Source organism: Felis catus, chromosome A2 (genome assembly GCF_018350175.1).
Source record: "Felis catus isolate Fca126 chromosome A2, F.catus_Fca126_mat1.0, whole genome shotgun sequence".
NCBI classification, from domain to species: domain Eukaryota; kingdom Metazoa; phylum Chordata; class Mammalia; order Carnivora; family Felidae; genus Felis; species Felis catus.
In genome coordinates this window covers 138,666,283-138,682,644 of record NC_058369.1, presented here as the reverse complement: position 1 = coordinate 138,682,644, position 16,362 = coordinate 138,666,283, and the positions used below count along the sequence as shown (strand labels likewise).

The 16,362-nt window shown below is 38.0% G+C and overlaps 1 protein-coding gene across 9 annotated transcripts in view; it reads right to left on the bottom strand.

Moving 5' to 3' along the window:
• CPED1 (cadherin like and PC-esterase domain containing 1) overlaps positions 1–16,362 on the bottom strand; it is a 271,927-nt gene that overhangs the window by 226,826 nt on the left and 28,739 nt on the right. The gene's annotated exons all lie outside the window — the stretch shown is intronic.

Genomic DNA, 16,362 nt, shown 5'->3' with positions numbered 1-16,362 from the left:
GCTTTCTATAAACGTTTTTTTTTTTTTAATTTTATGTTCTAGGTAATCTCTACACCCAATTTTATTTTCTAGGTAATTTACAACCCTGAGATCAAGAGTCACATACTCTACCACCTGCACGGGCCAGGTGCCCCCTCTATAAATTTCTTATTTATATGCATTGTATAAAAAAGTTTTATACATAAAAATGAAGCAAAATAGACAAAATTTAGCACAAGAAAAAGAATTGTATTTGATGTGCAAGTAAAACTTTCTTTTTAGTAAAAAATTAAACTGATGTGTCATTTTTAATCTCATCAGATTAAAAAACATGTTAACATGTATTTGCTAAAGATCATGAACTAGCACTGGTGATGAAAGTAAAAACAGGAGCCAACCTTTTGTGGAGAAATTTGGCAAGGAGAACCCCAGTTTTAGTATTTTCACCCATCCATACAATAATTGAGTTTCACACTAAAATCTCCAAAATTTAATCTAAATAAATATCGTAGCAAAGTTGTATTGTATAGCAATTAGTTGAAACGATTCTATTAAGAAGGACTTAGTTAAACTATCGGGGCATTCCTTTCCATATAATAAAATACTAAAAAGAATGAAGCAAAGGAAATTTCCATATACTTTCCAGAAATGACTTTGATATTGCAGTTAAAGACTCAAGTTTGGAGAGAGACAGCCCAGGGCCAAACCTCAGCTGTCCCATTTATGAGACTCCTTACTCAGTTCCTCACTTATGAAACAGAAATACCTACCTATGGACTATGAGTGAGAATTCAATGAGTTAATGCATGTAAAGGACATATCACACACAAAAAATTAAAAATTGCAGTGCATATCACAGTGCATTTAGTTAGTAATCAAAAAAAGACAAACTTAAAACTACTGATATTAAAATTTTTAAATTATGTTGATATTGCAAAGCTTTTATCAGAATATCTGAATATTAACATTTTATCTGTTAAAACATGTGAGATAAGCTATGGTATAAAGAGGCAGGGGGCAAAAGGGTAAGATGAAAGCGTGTGTGTGTGTGTGTGTGTGTGTGTGTGTGTGTGTGTGTGCGCGCGCGCGCATGTTTGGGTTGTGCTTAGGGAGATGCCTGGAAACATGCACAATGTCAACTGTGTTCTCTCTGGGTGAATTTAGATTTAATTTTTCATGCTCATCTTTGTATTTGCAAATATTTGATTCAATATTCTACCATAAACATATGACATCTTTGAAATGGGACTCTTTTCTAAAAATGCGGTCAGGATATGCATCTAAGTAAAGAAACATTTTCTCTGAGAAAAATGACATTGAGTCTTTTTGAGATATACACATTGAGATACACACACTGCATATCTTTCAAAGTACTGTAAAATGTCAACTTATACAGAAGCAAAAATGTACAGAAAATTAACCTGGATCTTGATCATTTTTAAATCCAAAATGTCCATGATATGATAGTGTCTTAAAAATACTCAGGGGGATGGGGCGCCTGGGTGGCTCAGTCGGTTGAGCAACCGACTTCGGCTCAGGTCACGATCTCGCGGTCCGTGAGTTCGAGCCCCGCGTCAGGCTCTGGGCTGATGGCTCAGAGCCTGGAGCCTGTTTCCGATTCTGTGTCTCCCTCTCTCTCTGCCCCTCCCCCGTTCATGCTCTGTCTCTCTCTGTCTCAAAAATAAATAAATGTTTAAAAAAAAATACTCAGGGTGACAAAGTAATAGGATTTCTTTCCATCAGACAAGAAATAAAAATCAGTCTCAGCATGCAGTAGTCATGCTGTGTATGCTTCTAAGTTAGGATTTCAGGTACCCACAAAATAAGGTCTTGATGATAAACTTTAATATGCTATTTCTCAAACAAATGGACATAATGAATAGAAATCCTTCAGCAAACAAACCAATGGAAATGCAAACACTCATTATTCCTCATATGTTGGCTATCTGGATGAGTCTTCAGATTACCATGGAATGTGCCAGCCTTTCTGGCCTTCCCGGCCGGCATTCTTACTATGATGCAAGTACCAATTTCCAACAGAAACAATCTGTTTTACACTACAGCTGTGAATTTGGATTTCCATGTCATACTTCCATAGAACAATGATAACGTTCTCATTCTGAAAATAAGATCACTTATTAAAATGACAGAGTTTTGATACTGGTGAGGTTTGGTGAGACGGGAAATTTTTTGCACGTCTAACGGGGAATGCTTTAACTTTTTCAGGCAGAATTTTGACAGCGTGAATGAAGTGTTTCAAGGTGGGCCCTCATTCTTCATTCCAGTAATTTTACTTTTAGAAATTTAAAGAAAGAATCAGAAATGTAGACAAAGATTTATATACAAGAATTATTTACAATAGCCAAATATTGGCAATATCAGAAATATTTAACAATGTGGAAAAGATTAAGGAAATCATAGTAAGTAAATATTAAATACATCCATATAATATAATTTTATGTAGCCATTGAAATAATGTTTACAAAGTTTTTATGGCATGTGCTTCTGATAAATAGTATGCTAAAAAAGCAAGCTAGGAAAGTGCATGAAATGTATACAATACTTGTGAAGAAATATGTCCAACATTAGCTGTCTTTGTTGGTGGCATTATAGAGATTAGCTCCATTCCTTATTGTACTTTTTCTGCATTTTGCAATTGGAGTAGATCTGAAAGATTATCTAGTCAAAAAATCTTCATCTTCTGTAAAATGAAAGGCGTCCAAAGAAATTAGGTAACTTAGTCACGGCTTCACACAGACAGTGCAATCCAAAGTAGTCGTCCTCCCTTCCATAGTACCATCTTGCTGCTTTTCGGGGGCATATAATTACGATTTAGGATAAATCGTATGTCCATATTTTTACCTCGATCCCACTATACGCAAGCAAGCCCAAGATGCCCAAAGACAGTTTGAAATTCAGTGGCTTGGGGCGCCTGGGTGGCTCAGTCGGTGAAGCCTCCGACTTCAGCTCAGGTCACGATCTCATGGTCCGTGAGTTGGAGCCCCGCGTCGGGCTCTGGGCTGATGCCTCAGAGCCCGGAGCCTGCTTCCGATTCTGTGTCTCCCTCTCTCTCTCTGCCCCTCCCCCGTTCATGCTCTGTCTCTGTCTCCAAAATAAATAAACGTAAAAAAAAAAAATTAAAAAAAAAAAAAAGAAATTCAGTGGCTTGTTGCTCTCACTTTCAAATGGATCCCGGGCCTTAGACTCTAAAGAATGAAGATAGCACATCCCACAGCTTTGCATGCAAACTTTTAATTGACGGGTTTAGCATCTGTTTGAATTAAGGAGCAGGGCTTCCCACCCAAGTGGGTGACTGGTTCAGAGTCCTGCCAAGGCAAATGGGGAATTGGGAATCATTTGGCCACTTAACTACTTAAATAGCAAACAGGTAGAACTTCTTTGTGCTTCTGGAAGAAACACTGAAAAACTGTAATAAAGAAGTATCAGCACGCTAGTTCTCAACACATGCTCCAGGATCAGTAGATTAGCATTCCCTGAGAACTTGTTATCTTTATCTTAACCATTGTTACTGGATCAGATCTCCTGGGAGTATGGTTCAGCAGTCTGTGATTTAACAAGCCTTCCAGACAATTCTGATGCATATTAAGTTTGAGAATCATAGGCCCAGCAAACAGTAGCTACTACCCTGGAGCTTTGCCAAAACCATGTTCTTTAAGCAACCACTGAGACAGGGATTCCCTTACCCACAAGTACAAAATAGAGAGCTCGCTATTAGAGAAGCAGGGCCCCCTGCGAGTCGCTTCTGCCCTTTATAGCCCTTAATCACTTGTGTGGTCACTCTGAAAATGAGGTGGAATGCTAACAAGATGTTTTAAATTCCAGAAGATACCCTGCTCTAAATAGACTATTTTGTTGCATAGATGATGAGATTCACATATGCCTTTCATATTCGTCCTTAGAGAAAGAGCTGAAAAGAGTTATTATCATTACTATTAAAAGGTTATTATTAACTTGGTGGAATTGTTTCTTTGAAAGCAGAGAGGGCACTGGCTTGAGCAACTCTGAAACGAGGTTACAGAGACTCTTCACTAAGAACGGCAGGTATGTGAGTTCTGTTTTTCAGTTGGTTTTGCTCAGACACAGCCTGGAGCACATTTTATTTTGCTCTACCACACAGCTATCTCCTATCATACTAAGTATTTTTCCCCTACTTTTCTAAGAAGCGAATGGTGCTTGAATATGCAAAGGAAAGATTCAGCTATTTTATTAGTATATTTGCAGGTCTGTTTCTTCAATTGCTTATTCATTTAATAGTGTATCTACTAGGTACCTGCAAGACACTGTCCTACGCAGAATAGAGTATAAATAGACAAATAAAACATTTCCTGCTTTACAAGAAGTTTATAATATAGAAGGGGAGAAGAGATGAACACATAAGATTTAAAAATGTAACACAGAACATACTCTAGGCATCAGAGATATGTGAATAATGTGTGGTGAGGTCTCAGATAATTTGTTTAACATTTCTACTTTGAGGGTTATTTATGGGTCAACTTACAGATTGATTTGAATTCTAAGAAATGGCAGACAGGAAAGAATTCTAGGGGCCAAAAACCTCAGTAGCAATGCAAATCACAAAGCTTTGAGCATGATCAGGCAAAGATTAGTAGGCCAATACCAGGAAGCCCGCACATGACCATCCCTGGGAGCTCTGTAAAAAAATAGCAATGCCCGAGTTCATTCTGCTCCCCTAAAATTCTGATATAATTTTCAGAAGTGAGGCCTTGGCACCGACTTTTTAAATTGTTAAGTTCCCTGAATAATTTGAGTGTGAGGACAGGCTTGAGAATCACACTACAACAGGGCTGGGGAGGTATCTGATACCATGGCCTGGGAAGCTTTGAATGCCACACCAAGAAACATGTCTTCTGATTAGGAGGAAATGAGACATCACTGAAGACTTCTGCACAGGGAAGTGATGTGATCAGAGCTATGTTTGTGAAATATTAAACTGGCAGTCATGATGGGGGTGTGTTGTAGAAAGCACAGACCAGCAGCTGGGAGAGTATTTAATAGTTGCTGTGATAGCATGAGAGGCGCGGAACGTGGAGCCACGGCACGGAGGAGGACTTGGTGTCCAACGTGTGTTGCAGCTGAAGGAGAGGGAGAACCTGACGATGAGCTTTAGCACCTGAGAGACTGAGCGAGTGCGGTACCAACAAGAGAAACACGGCAGGCAGAACCACAGATGTTGCAGGCGTGGGAGGTAATCGGTGCAGTTTGCTATATGTTGACGCAGTGACACACACAAGCCAAAACATCTATCAGGTACTTGACAGTCAAGACTCTAAAAATCCTGCCTACAGAAAACAGATTAGGATTCAACATTATTCAAACATCATATCTCCAGAGATGTTTTTTAGTGAGGTATAATTGCAGATAACATTATATTAGATTCAGGCACACAACATGATTCAATATGTGTATATTGCAAAATGCCCATCACAATAAGTCTACTTAACATGCATCACCACATGGTTACAAATTTGTGTGTGTGTGTGTGTGTGTGTGTGTGTGTGTGTGTGTGACAAGAACTTTGACCATTTATTTTTGCAGCAACTTTCAAATATAAAATTCAGTGTAAATAACTGTAGTCACCGTGCTGTACATGATGTCCCTAGAACTTACCTCTCAATGGAAGTGTGTACCTTTTGGCCACCTTCACCCATTTTTCCCAGTCCTCCCACCACCACCTCTGGCTGCCACCAATCTGTTCCCCAGAGGAGATTAATGAATCTGCAGAGTAGAAAAATGTCTTGAGGAAATGTCAAGATAGGGGGGAAAATGATGACTGGGGTAAATGTCTTGGAGAAAGCCCAAATTTGGAGGAAGGTCATAAGCAGCGTCAGAAAGGTTGGAGAGGCAGGAGAGGGCAGCATTAAGGAAGTTAAGGGAGAAAAGAGTTCATAAGAAAATTCCAGACCCTGTGGAACCCACTCAATTCTAGGACAAGTATCTATTCCACTGGTTCACACATTTCACCAAGGTTGGGAAACACTGATAGGTAAGATCAAGGAAATTGAGTAATTACCTCAGTGAATTCACATTAAAGCTTAATTTCAGTTCTTAAAATATTTACATAACTCTTGAAGAATACCAATATTCTACTCATGATCAAATCTGCTCTTATACCAAAAACAATGTAAAAACAAAACAGTGGCTGTATTTTGTAAAAAAAAAAAAAAAAAAAAAAAAGGAGTTTCCTGGTAAATTCTGGGAAAAAAAACAACTTTAAGGGAGAAGGGAGTCATATTATTATTATTGAGGGTTAATTAGAGAGAGATTATGAAGAAAAAAATACTGACTTTTTCTTAAATCTTCATCTCCCAAACTGTAGTCTGGACATCCACATCCACAAAGAGATAATGTTAGGAAGCAGCAACTTTAGCTAAAAAGAAGATGAAAAATAACAGAGGATATCTAGAGGGAAATATTGATTAATAATAATTAATTAGCTAATTAATTCTCCAGAGGGAAAATCAAGTCTCAAAAGAAAGTGGGGAGGTTTACAATAATTATAAAATGGAGAGCAGAAAGCAAAAGTGGTGCAAAAGTGAAGAGGCAGTCTTGAAACTGCGGTTAGATGCTTCCAAACTCCTCCCAAATTGAGGAAAATGTCTAAAATATTTCAAGCATCCAAATGTGATAATACACTAGCATAGTAAACACATTATATCTGGAGTCCCCAAACTCCCTTGTAGTTTATCCACATGCTCTGTCACTTGAAAAGTCCCATATGAAACAGTTTGCTTTTCTTTCCTGGAGTCTTTCCTTAATCTAAATATAATATGAATATTATTTGTTTTTACAAATTAGATCTGTCATTCAAAGCATAGTTTAGTCTATAGCAAAACCAAACAAAATGTCTAATGTCTAAAAAAAAAAGTCTTTAATTCTAAAGAGTATGGAAAAAAACAATGACCTGAAATAAATTACAGCTGACCCTTGAATAGTATGGGGGTTAGGGGGTACCAAGCCCTGCAGGGTAGAAAATCTGTGTATAACTTTCAACTTCCTTAAAACTTAACCACTAATAGCCCACTGTTGACTGAAAGCCTTACCAATAACATGAATAGTCGACTAACATACATTTTGTATGTTACATGTATCATATGCTGTATTATTACAATAAAGTAAGATACAGAAAAGAAATGTTATTAAGAAAATCATAAGGAAGGGGAGCCTGGGTGGCTCAGTGGGTTGTGTCTGACTTCGCCTCTGGTCATGATTTCACGGTTCATGAGTTCGAGCCCTGCATCAGGCTCTGTCGTGACAGCTCTGAGCCTGGAGCCTGCTTCAGATCCTCTGTCTCCCTCGCTCTCTGCCCCTCCCCTGCTCACACTCTCTCTCCCAAAAATAAATAAAACATTAAAAAAAAAAAAGAAAGAAATTCACAAGGAAGAGCAAATACATTTATAGGACTGTACTGTAAGAAATCCAAATATAAATGGACCCGCATGGTTCAAATCTGTGTTAAGAGCCAACTGTATTTATAAAAATTTGAGATGAAAACAACACAGCACATCAACCAAAGTTCCCAAATTTACCTGTACTTTGGAATCACCTGGAGATTTTAAACTCGTGATATCCAGGCCAGAACTCTAGATCCGTTCAATCAGAAGATCTGGGGCTAGAAGTTAGCAAATGGGAGTTTAAGGCTCCTCACAGAATTTCAATGGACAGCCAAGTTTGAGAAACCCTGATCTAAAAAGATCAGTGGGAATCCATGTTACCTAGTGTCTGAAATGAGTTCAATATTTTAACTGGCCACTGAATTGGGCTATTAATTTTATAACTGAGGCAAAACCAGGTGAAATGTAGGTTTCTGTTATTCTTTATAAACAAGCATATGTATTTGCCAGGGGCAAAAAACTGCAAGGATTTTTTTCCTTCACACTAAACCAAATAATAGTACAGTATGTTATTTGTAATATGGTTAAATAAAATCAATAGCATTGCAAAAAAAAATGTTAACGCTGTCCCTTTTTTAAAAAATAAAAGTAGCAGAAAGTGCATTTAAGGAAAACAGTTCAGAAAAAGTATCTTCAAAGCTCTATTAAACATTTCCCAGCTTTGGAAAATTTAAATACCCAATCTGGTTTCTATGAAACTTAAAAAGATCAAACGATTAGAAGGAAGCTAGGCTTGAAGGAGAAATGTTGGGGATTTCAGTAAACATCTGGTTACCATTTTCAATGGTAAGAACCAACCCACTTAAGGAAGTAGTTTCATTTCTTTGGAGTAAAAATGAGACACTGGCTTTTTGTTCTCTTTGCACAGTGGAGGGTAAAGGAAACATTAGAATGGAGAGGTCACTTGAAGCTCAACTTTTATAAATAAGAAAGCTTTTTTCAAAAAGTAAAGTAAATTCAACTCAGGTCTCTGTAGTATAAACAACTCAGCTGAGTTAGGGTTAAATAAACATTCCTCGAGCTCTAGTGTGCCAATTAAAGAACAAATTCTGTTTGGTCATAAATACATCAGTACTTCTATAAGCACTGAGGAAAATAACAATAAACCTGAACACACAATTACTGCGTGTCATAATACAATAAAATTGAATGGTGCAGACCTGTAAGTTTCTTTGATTCAATTTCCTTTTTTTCCCCAGTTTGATTAACGAAAGGCACAGAAGCACTTCTGATATCGTCCAAAACCTATTACTTGCATAATAAAAAACATATGTCAAAGGTGTTCTAGGTGAAATACTGACAAGGCAAAACACACTCTGCCTTTTAAATGTGACCTTTACTCTTTCGTCTTCTTGCTAAATGTTCATATAGCATATTAAACTCAGGAAAGCAGCAGGGGTGCTGGTTTCAGGCTGGCGACAGGAAGGAAGGAGAAGAGACTTCATTAGGCTCTTGAGTTTTAAATGATCAGTGGAAGCATCTGCTATCGACATGCACTACTAGCCAAAGGGGATCACCTCCCACTTTGCCTCCAGACCAATGCTTCTCCACTCCTTTGCTTACCATTCCTCTCTTCTGCCCTTGGACATGAGACTAAAAAGACTCAAGAGAAAGAATCCCTAGAATGATGAGGTTTAAAATCGTGTCTTACTTTCTCTCATTCCATGGTCATGAATGTTATAGAGACGATCTGAAAAAGACTTGGGTGGTGATTTTCCTCATTCTCCTGAGGAATAAAACAACCGCTGGGCAGCACCCCTGACTTGACTCTGTTCCCACAACACTTCCTGTGTTCTGAGATGGGCAGATCCCCTGCTGGGTAACTCTGACTGATAAAACGTTCATCCTTAAATGGGTCCTGGTTATGTCTTCTAGGGTTGCTACAAATAAATCTTGTACCCAAGTGTCCCGTTAAACAGTGGGGAAACAAAAATATTGGTCCAACTACTTGCAGGGCCTCCCAGAAACATTCTTTGCAATTGGAACCATCTATTTTCTTGTGGCTGTTGCAGATCTGGTTTCGGCGGCGACTGGAGAAATATGCCCTCTTCAAGTACACATAAGTAATTCTCACCCAATGATAAAATATACTGCGTGTCAGAGTCTCTTGGACCATATATTACTTAGACTCTATCCCGGGAGCAAGTTAAAAACTTTTGGAAAATATTTATTCTCTCTTAGGCCACTGCTCCGTTCTATGAACTAAAACACTGATTTACTAAATAGGACCTGGATAATATGAAAGAGAATAATGTCATGGTGATTCTGTTTCTGTAGGGAAGGTGTATATTATAAATATATATTTTTGCAAAGCAGAGGATTGGAAGAGCACAAGCAGGAATATTTTACACTATGCTCAGCAAAGAAGTAGAGAGCATAATGTAGATGACAAACAGGACCTAAATGACAAGATGGGGGTTCTGACCCTTGATGCTTTCTACGTTCACAAGCCGCAAAAGCTGTATGCTTACTTTTACGTGTCCTTTATTGGAGAATATTTGTCAGGTAACATTTCGTGTTTCATTGTTTTGTGAAATAGTAAACTTCCGGTGAATCAATCATCACCTCTCAGCAAGTAACTCACAAATCTTCATCTCCTGCCCTGGCCTCTCTACTTTCTTCAGTTACTGCTAAATACATTTATAGAAAAGCTCACAGCACCTGAGACTGAATATGTTTAGAACTAAACTCATCCATCCTCCTCCAGAACCAACAGGCAGTAGCACTGGTCAAAGTGACAGAGGAGTCTTAAAAGCAAAAGAAGAGAAGAATTCTGAAAAATGGACACAAGCACTTAAAATCCTCAACAGGTAGTATCAGCCCTATTTACTTACCATATTTGTGGATGAATTATTTTTATATAAGAACAGATTTGAGCATGGGTAGAGTATCAGTGTTCCTGTAAAGTTATGTAAAAATAAAAGGTTTATCAATTAAGTTTTAATGTGAATTCTCTGAAGTAGTTGACCATCTAAGGAGCTCAAATACTGGTACACTGTTCTTCATTTGTTCACGTATTCAACTGTATTTGATACATATTTATTTTGTGCCTCTGGATGGAGAGCATGGTTTTAAGGGGTAAGCGGAATAGACATGGTCCCTGACTTCAAGAAACTTACGGATTATTATTATTATTTTTAATGAAGGGTCTTTTCCAAGGGAATGATCCGGGAGACTGTGTTGGAATTTCAGGAGCATTTACAGCCCAGACCTTTCAATGGGAACATGTAAGTTGATAAAGAGGGCCTTGAAAACACCTATTAAGTTCATTTATCACAAAATATCCAGCAGCAGCGCCCCTATATTCTTCGTATAAATGTATCTCCCGAGAAAGGAATCTCCATAATCTCCTTTCTGTTAGTTAGTTCTTGACAGTAACAACAATATTAGCTTCCATTTCTGGAGTGCCTGTAACATGGCATTCACAGAACAATCCAAAACAATCAAATCCCAAAGGGAAAAATAGAGCTTTCAGAGGTTAAGTAACTTGTCCAAGGTTGTATAACCATTAAAGGAAATACTAGAACTCAACCCAGGTTTGATCTTACTCCAAAGCTTATTCTTTTTAATTACCACAGTCTACAACCTCTCCAAGAAAGCAATTATTGCGGTTAAGCCCTTCCTACTTACGGGTAATTTAAATCTCAACTTCCTTATAGCATCTTTTGAATACAAATAAACTAAAGAAAACTTGAAATATGCTTTCCATCACAAAAGTTAAGATTTGTCTGTAGCAGATGTTTCTTTTCCATACAAATCTCAGAAACAGCTTCTGGCAAGTAGCCCTTATAAAAGAAACCTTCAAAATCCAACTAAATTTCAAATGGTACATGGATGTGTTGGACATTTTTACGGGTGCAAGTGAATGTAAATAAAAATATAGGAGGATGGAAAACTATTAAATTACAAACAGGAAGGGAAATAGGCTTTTTCTTTTCTAATATATTTTCCACAACATTAAGTAGTGATCTGTATCTTTCGCTCTATTAACTATATCTTTTAATAGTGCTTCTCAAGAACACAGTTGGATAAATTACAGTATCCTTATGGTGGGGTTGGGGGAGGCTGTGAAGCAACATTATTTAAAATACCATTCTCCAGAACATACTCTATCAAGTTTAATATCAATACAAATATCAATAAACACCATCATAGTATTAACTCTAGCCCTTCTTAGAAATGCCTTCACTACATCATGCTGTTAACGTTATACTCTCAGCTTGTGTTAGAAGTTTGCTATCTGAACCAAGATATGACATCCACTTCATTTGCAATACAAATGTTGCTCTGGCTATTGACCCATTATATAACTTAGGGTTGTCTACATAATAATTCCTTCAAAAAACTTATTTTAAATATACTACTTGGGCATGTGGAAGGTTAGGGGAAGGAACATAGTGTTCCCTTCTTTCTGAGTGTAAAATTTCTATTCTTTCCCTTGTTGCTTTTGGCTCAAGCCAAAATTAAGCTTAAATTATGGCAACTAAGAGGAATATCCAGTTTGAGCCCTAATTTTATATTTCCATTTTAGTAATTTCATTATTATATGTTTTAGTGTAAACCATCAAATCCTTTTTGAATGAGGTCTGGTATAAGTTAAAAAACTAAACCATCCGAGTCCTAAAGTTTAACCATCAGCTTGGTAGGGGATCAAGTGACATAGAATTAGTCTAAATACATAGGTCAGCAAACTTTTTCTGTTAGGGCCCAATAAATGTTTTAGGTGTTAAGAGCCATATAGTCGCGGTTGCAACTACTCAACTCTGCCATTGCAGAACAAAGCAGCCAAAGATAGTATGAAAACAAATGTGTGGCTGTGTTCCAATAAAGCTTTGTTTGCAAAACAAGCGTTGGGCCAGATTTGGCCGGTGGGCCATAGTTTGCCAACCCCTGGAAAGAAAATCAATGTGGTCTTGCACTTTCTGTATTTCTTCAAAAAAACATTCCACGTAAAACACCCAAGTTACAAAAACAAGAGCAATGCGAAACCATAAGAGTAACCAATTCCGCAGCTTTGACAGCAGTTGGCATTTGTTTTGCATGTGACTATATAATATGTCTAATTTAGAAGTGCAAAGTATATTCAGAAGTGAACAGAAAACTGCTAAATATGCACTACTCTTCAAGTACACAGAAATAATTCTGATCCAATGATACAACCTACTGAGTCAGAGTCTCAGGGACCACATACTACTTGGACGTTACAATGAGTTTAAGAACTTTTGGAAAACATTTACTTTCTTTTAGGCTACTATACTATTCCATGTACTAAATCACTGGTTTACTAAATAGTACCTAGATACTAGGAAGGGCAATAATTGCTTGGTGCTTCTATCTTTTCCTTTGGAGAATTATATGCTCTTATAAACACAGGGACATAAGATATATTTTTCCAAAGCAAGGACTGAAGGACCATAAAGTATATGTTTTACATGCTGCTAAGTTTTGTAGGTTTAAACCTGTAAAGACAATTGTCCTCTTACTGTTTCAAAATCAGCTTAAAGATGAAATGTTTGTAAATACCTATATAGTTAAAACTTAAAATTTTTAAATGCATTTATTTATTTTTGAGAGAGACAGAGAGAGCACAAATTGGGGAGGGGCAGAGAGAGAGGGAGACAGAGTCTACACAGCAGGCTCCAGGCTCTGAGCTGTTAGCACAGAGCCCGACATGGGGCTTGAACGCCTTAACCACGAGATCATGACCTGAGCAGAAGTCAGACACTGAACTGACTGAGCCACCCAAGGGGGCCATAGTTAAAACTTAAGTAGTACAATGGCATTATAGCAAACAGACTTTTGCATTGTTTTATTCCCAAAACTAACTCTAAAGATTGTTATTTTTTGAGCCAACAGTATATCCCTTAGGATGGTGTGCCCCAATGGACTATATATCAGAATCACAAGTGTCTGTTTTTAACATATAAATTTCTAGGCCCCACCCCCAGACTACTGAATAAAAAATATTGCCTGGGCTTTACTTTGTCTCCTCCCAGAACTCTGATGGGGCAGACAAAGTGGTTAAATTCTCACCACATACTAACATGAAGTAATATCATTATTGCATTTAACAGATAAGAGAACTAAAGCTCAAAGAACCTAACTTGCTTAAAGTCACATATCCAGGGCCTGTCTTTCCCGATACAGCCACCAACTTCTGTTACGTCACTAGAATGGAATTAACCAGGGAAAAAACATGATGCCCACATTGTAACTTAGAACCTGAGATTGCTTACTTTTCTTTTCAATAAATGTTTACTAAGTAGTAAGGAAACTGAATAAAATATAAAACCCAAATATTACTCTACAAAAACAGATTATACTTAATAGTGGAATGTTGCCTAGGTAAGACTCTTTTATTTTTGCTAATTTTTATCCACTTCTGGCCTTAAAGGTTTAAAAAAGAAAAAAGGAGCCCCAGGGACTCCTGGGTGGCTCAGTGGGTTGAGCGTCTGACTTTAGCTCTGGTCATGATCTCGTGGTTTGTTAGTTTGAGCCCCGCATCGGGCTCTGTGCTAACAGCTCAGAGCCTGGAGCCTGCTTCAGATTCTGTCTCTCTCTCTCTCTCTCTCTCTCTCTCTCTCTCTCTGCCCCTCCCCTGCTCAGCTCTGTCTCACTCTCTTTTAAAAATAAATAAACATCAAAAAAAAAGTAGCCCCAGGCTGGAAAGAGGCCACCTGTGCTTCAAAGGATGGCACAGAAAGAGGTCAGCAGAAGTGATTGGGGTCAAATCAGAAGAGGAGAGAAAGGCAGGTAAAATGGATAGGTAGACAGGGGAAAATTTATTTTGTATTTATTTTCCTACAACCAAGAATGTATTTTATAAACATGTCAAATCTGCACCTGGGCACTTACTAACATTTGTGGTAGTACCTGATTTATTTTGGATGTAATACTTTCAAATTTCAGTTTAGCAAAGAGCAGAAACTGCAATGATGAAGTGAAAGATAGGTGGGGTAGGTCTCCGGATCATTCTGAATTGCCCCCACTCCCCCCAAGATGCTCGGCATGGAGAAAGGAAGTTTAAATGTGCCAGTATAACATCGTACTTTCTGCTGCTGTACATATAGGCAAAGAAGCATTAGGGGAATATGTGAAACTAAAGAGAAATGAATTTTGTAAGAATCAAATCTTTAGAAAATATATTTGTAATGAGTACCCCAACTCAAACATTATCTACAGCTTAAATTTGTGGCCATGGAAAATAAGCTTCAATAAAAAAGTGATCCTGTTTCCTATATGTTAGAAAATCAAGGAAATGTTCGATCATGGTCACATAACTTTTTTTTTTTAATTTCTAGGTATTTGATGTTGCTCTCACAGTGAAAACTACAAAATCAAGCGAAAAACCAAAAATCAGTTTTCCATACTCATGAAACTGAGGCCTTATCCAGGAATAATATCTTATTACACCGAGAAGAAGAAACCAAGAAAGAATGAGGAAAAGGATGTTGTAAAAGAGGACGGAAGGTGGAATAAGAGAGCCAAATCAGTATTTACACTGACAAATTCTGGTGACACCATCTCCTCATCTTATGCTGGGCCTACCAGCTCCTCTGGCTGCCAGATTTCATTGCCTTCAGGCTGTCTGTCCTTGCACTTTCTTGATATTTGGAAGCCTCAAAGTAATTCTCCCTTTTCTTGTAAAACTGACCCAGACATTAAGGGAGAGAGCAGACATACTCTTTCTAAATTGCAAACGGATGAAATTGAAAACTGAAACTGAACTGAAGTTGAAATGCACAGAGAATCCAGGTCGTCCACATACTCAGTCAGCAGCGGTACCAAGGAGGTCGAGAAACAGGCATTTCAGACAACAGTGCTGTGTAATCATGGCTGATGGTTTCACACGGCACACAGGTGGTGGTTATACATGCAATCACCTAGGTCAATGATGGGCTAAAATGTTTTATGAAGGTAGAGGGTGCCCGGGTGGCTCAGTCGGTTAAGCATCCGACTCTTGGTTTGGGCTCAGGTCATGATTTCGAGGTTCTTGAGTTCGAGCCCCACGCTGACAGTGCAGAGCCGGCTTGGGATTCTCTCTCTCTCTCTGCCCCTCCCCTGCTCACACGCTGTGTGTGTCTCTCTCTCTCTCAAAATAAATAAATAAGCTTTTTAAAAAAGTAACTAAAAGGTTTTTGGGGATGAGAAGGAGGCTATACATTCTATATCTTTCCTTAACATTGATAAATGTTTTTCTGACAAATATCATTTATGGATGTTCCAGAACTTTCGGTTGGTCCTTAAAGGAACCAACTGCAATGACGTTTGTAAGATTTGTTTTCAGCACTCTTTGACATTCCAGAGCTTTTACCTTCCTTTTTGTTTTTCTCATTTGCTTCCAGAAGCGCAAGGCTCTAGACTTCCATACTACTCACAGTGGGGCAGGGATGAGCAAATGGCATTCCTGAAGACCTGTCCTAATGGCCCATACTCTGTACATTTTTAGGATGTTTCTCTTCACCCAAGTCTATCTTTTGGGGTCCTATCCTTCAAAAGCTTTGCTAGCTAGGTAGCTTATAGCTTTGCTACCAGTGTGGTAAAAGTGAACCTGGTGAAGGGTAATTGTGGCTAAAGGTCTCCCCAACCTCATTCATTCATTGGCATAAGTTTGCACTTTAAAGAGCAAGGTGGAGTGTGTCTGTCACGTGGTTAGTTGCTCAGGAACCGCTAGTTGTTATTCTCATTGCCCTTTTTGACCCTCATCATCTGCTCAACTTTCTTTCCAAATACCTTGTTTAAAAACTTGTCTTTTATTTCTCATTTCAAATGATAGAAATAAAAGTACTTGACTAGTAATAGTGTCTGTGATAAATATCCATACTTTTTCCCCATTTTAGAGCCAATCTGTGAATCACATTTAAGCCGGCTTCTCAAAACAATTTCCAGCACATTCTACTTGCAGTCAGATGAAGTGGCAATTTTCTTAAAATATGGAGCAGTTTGGTGC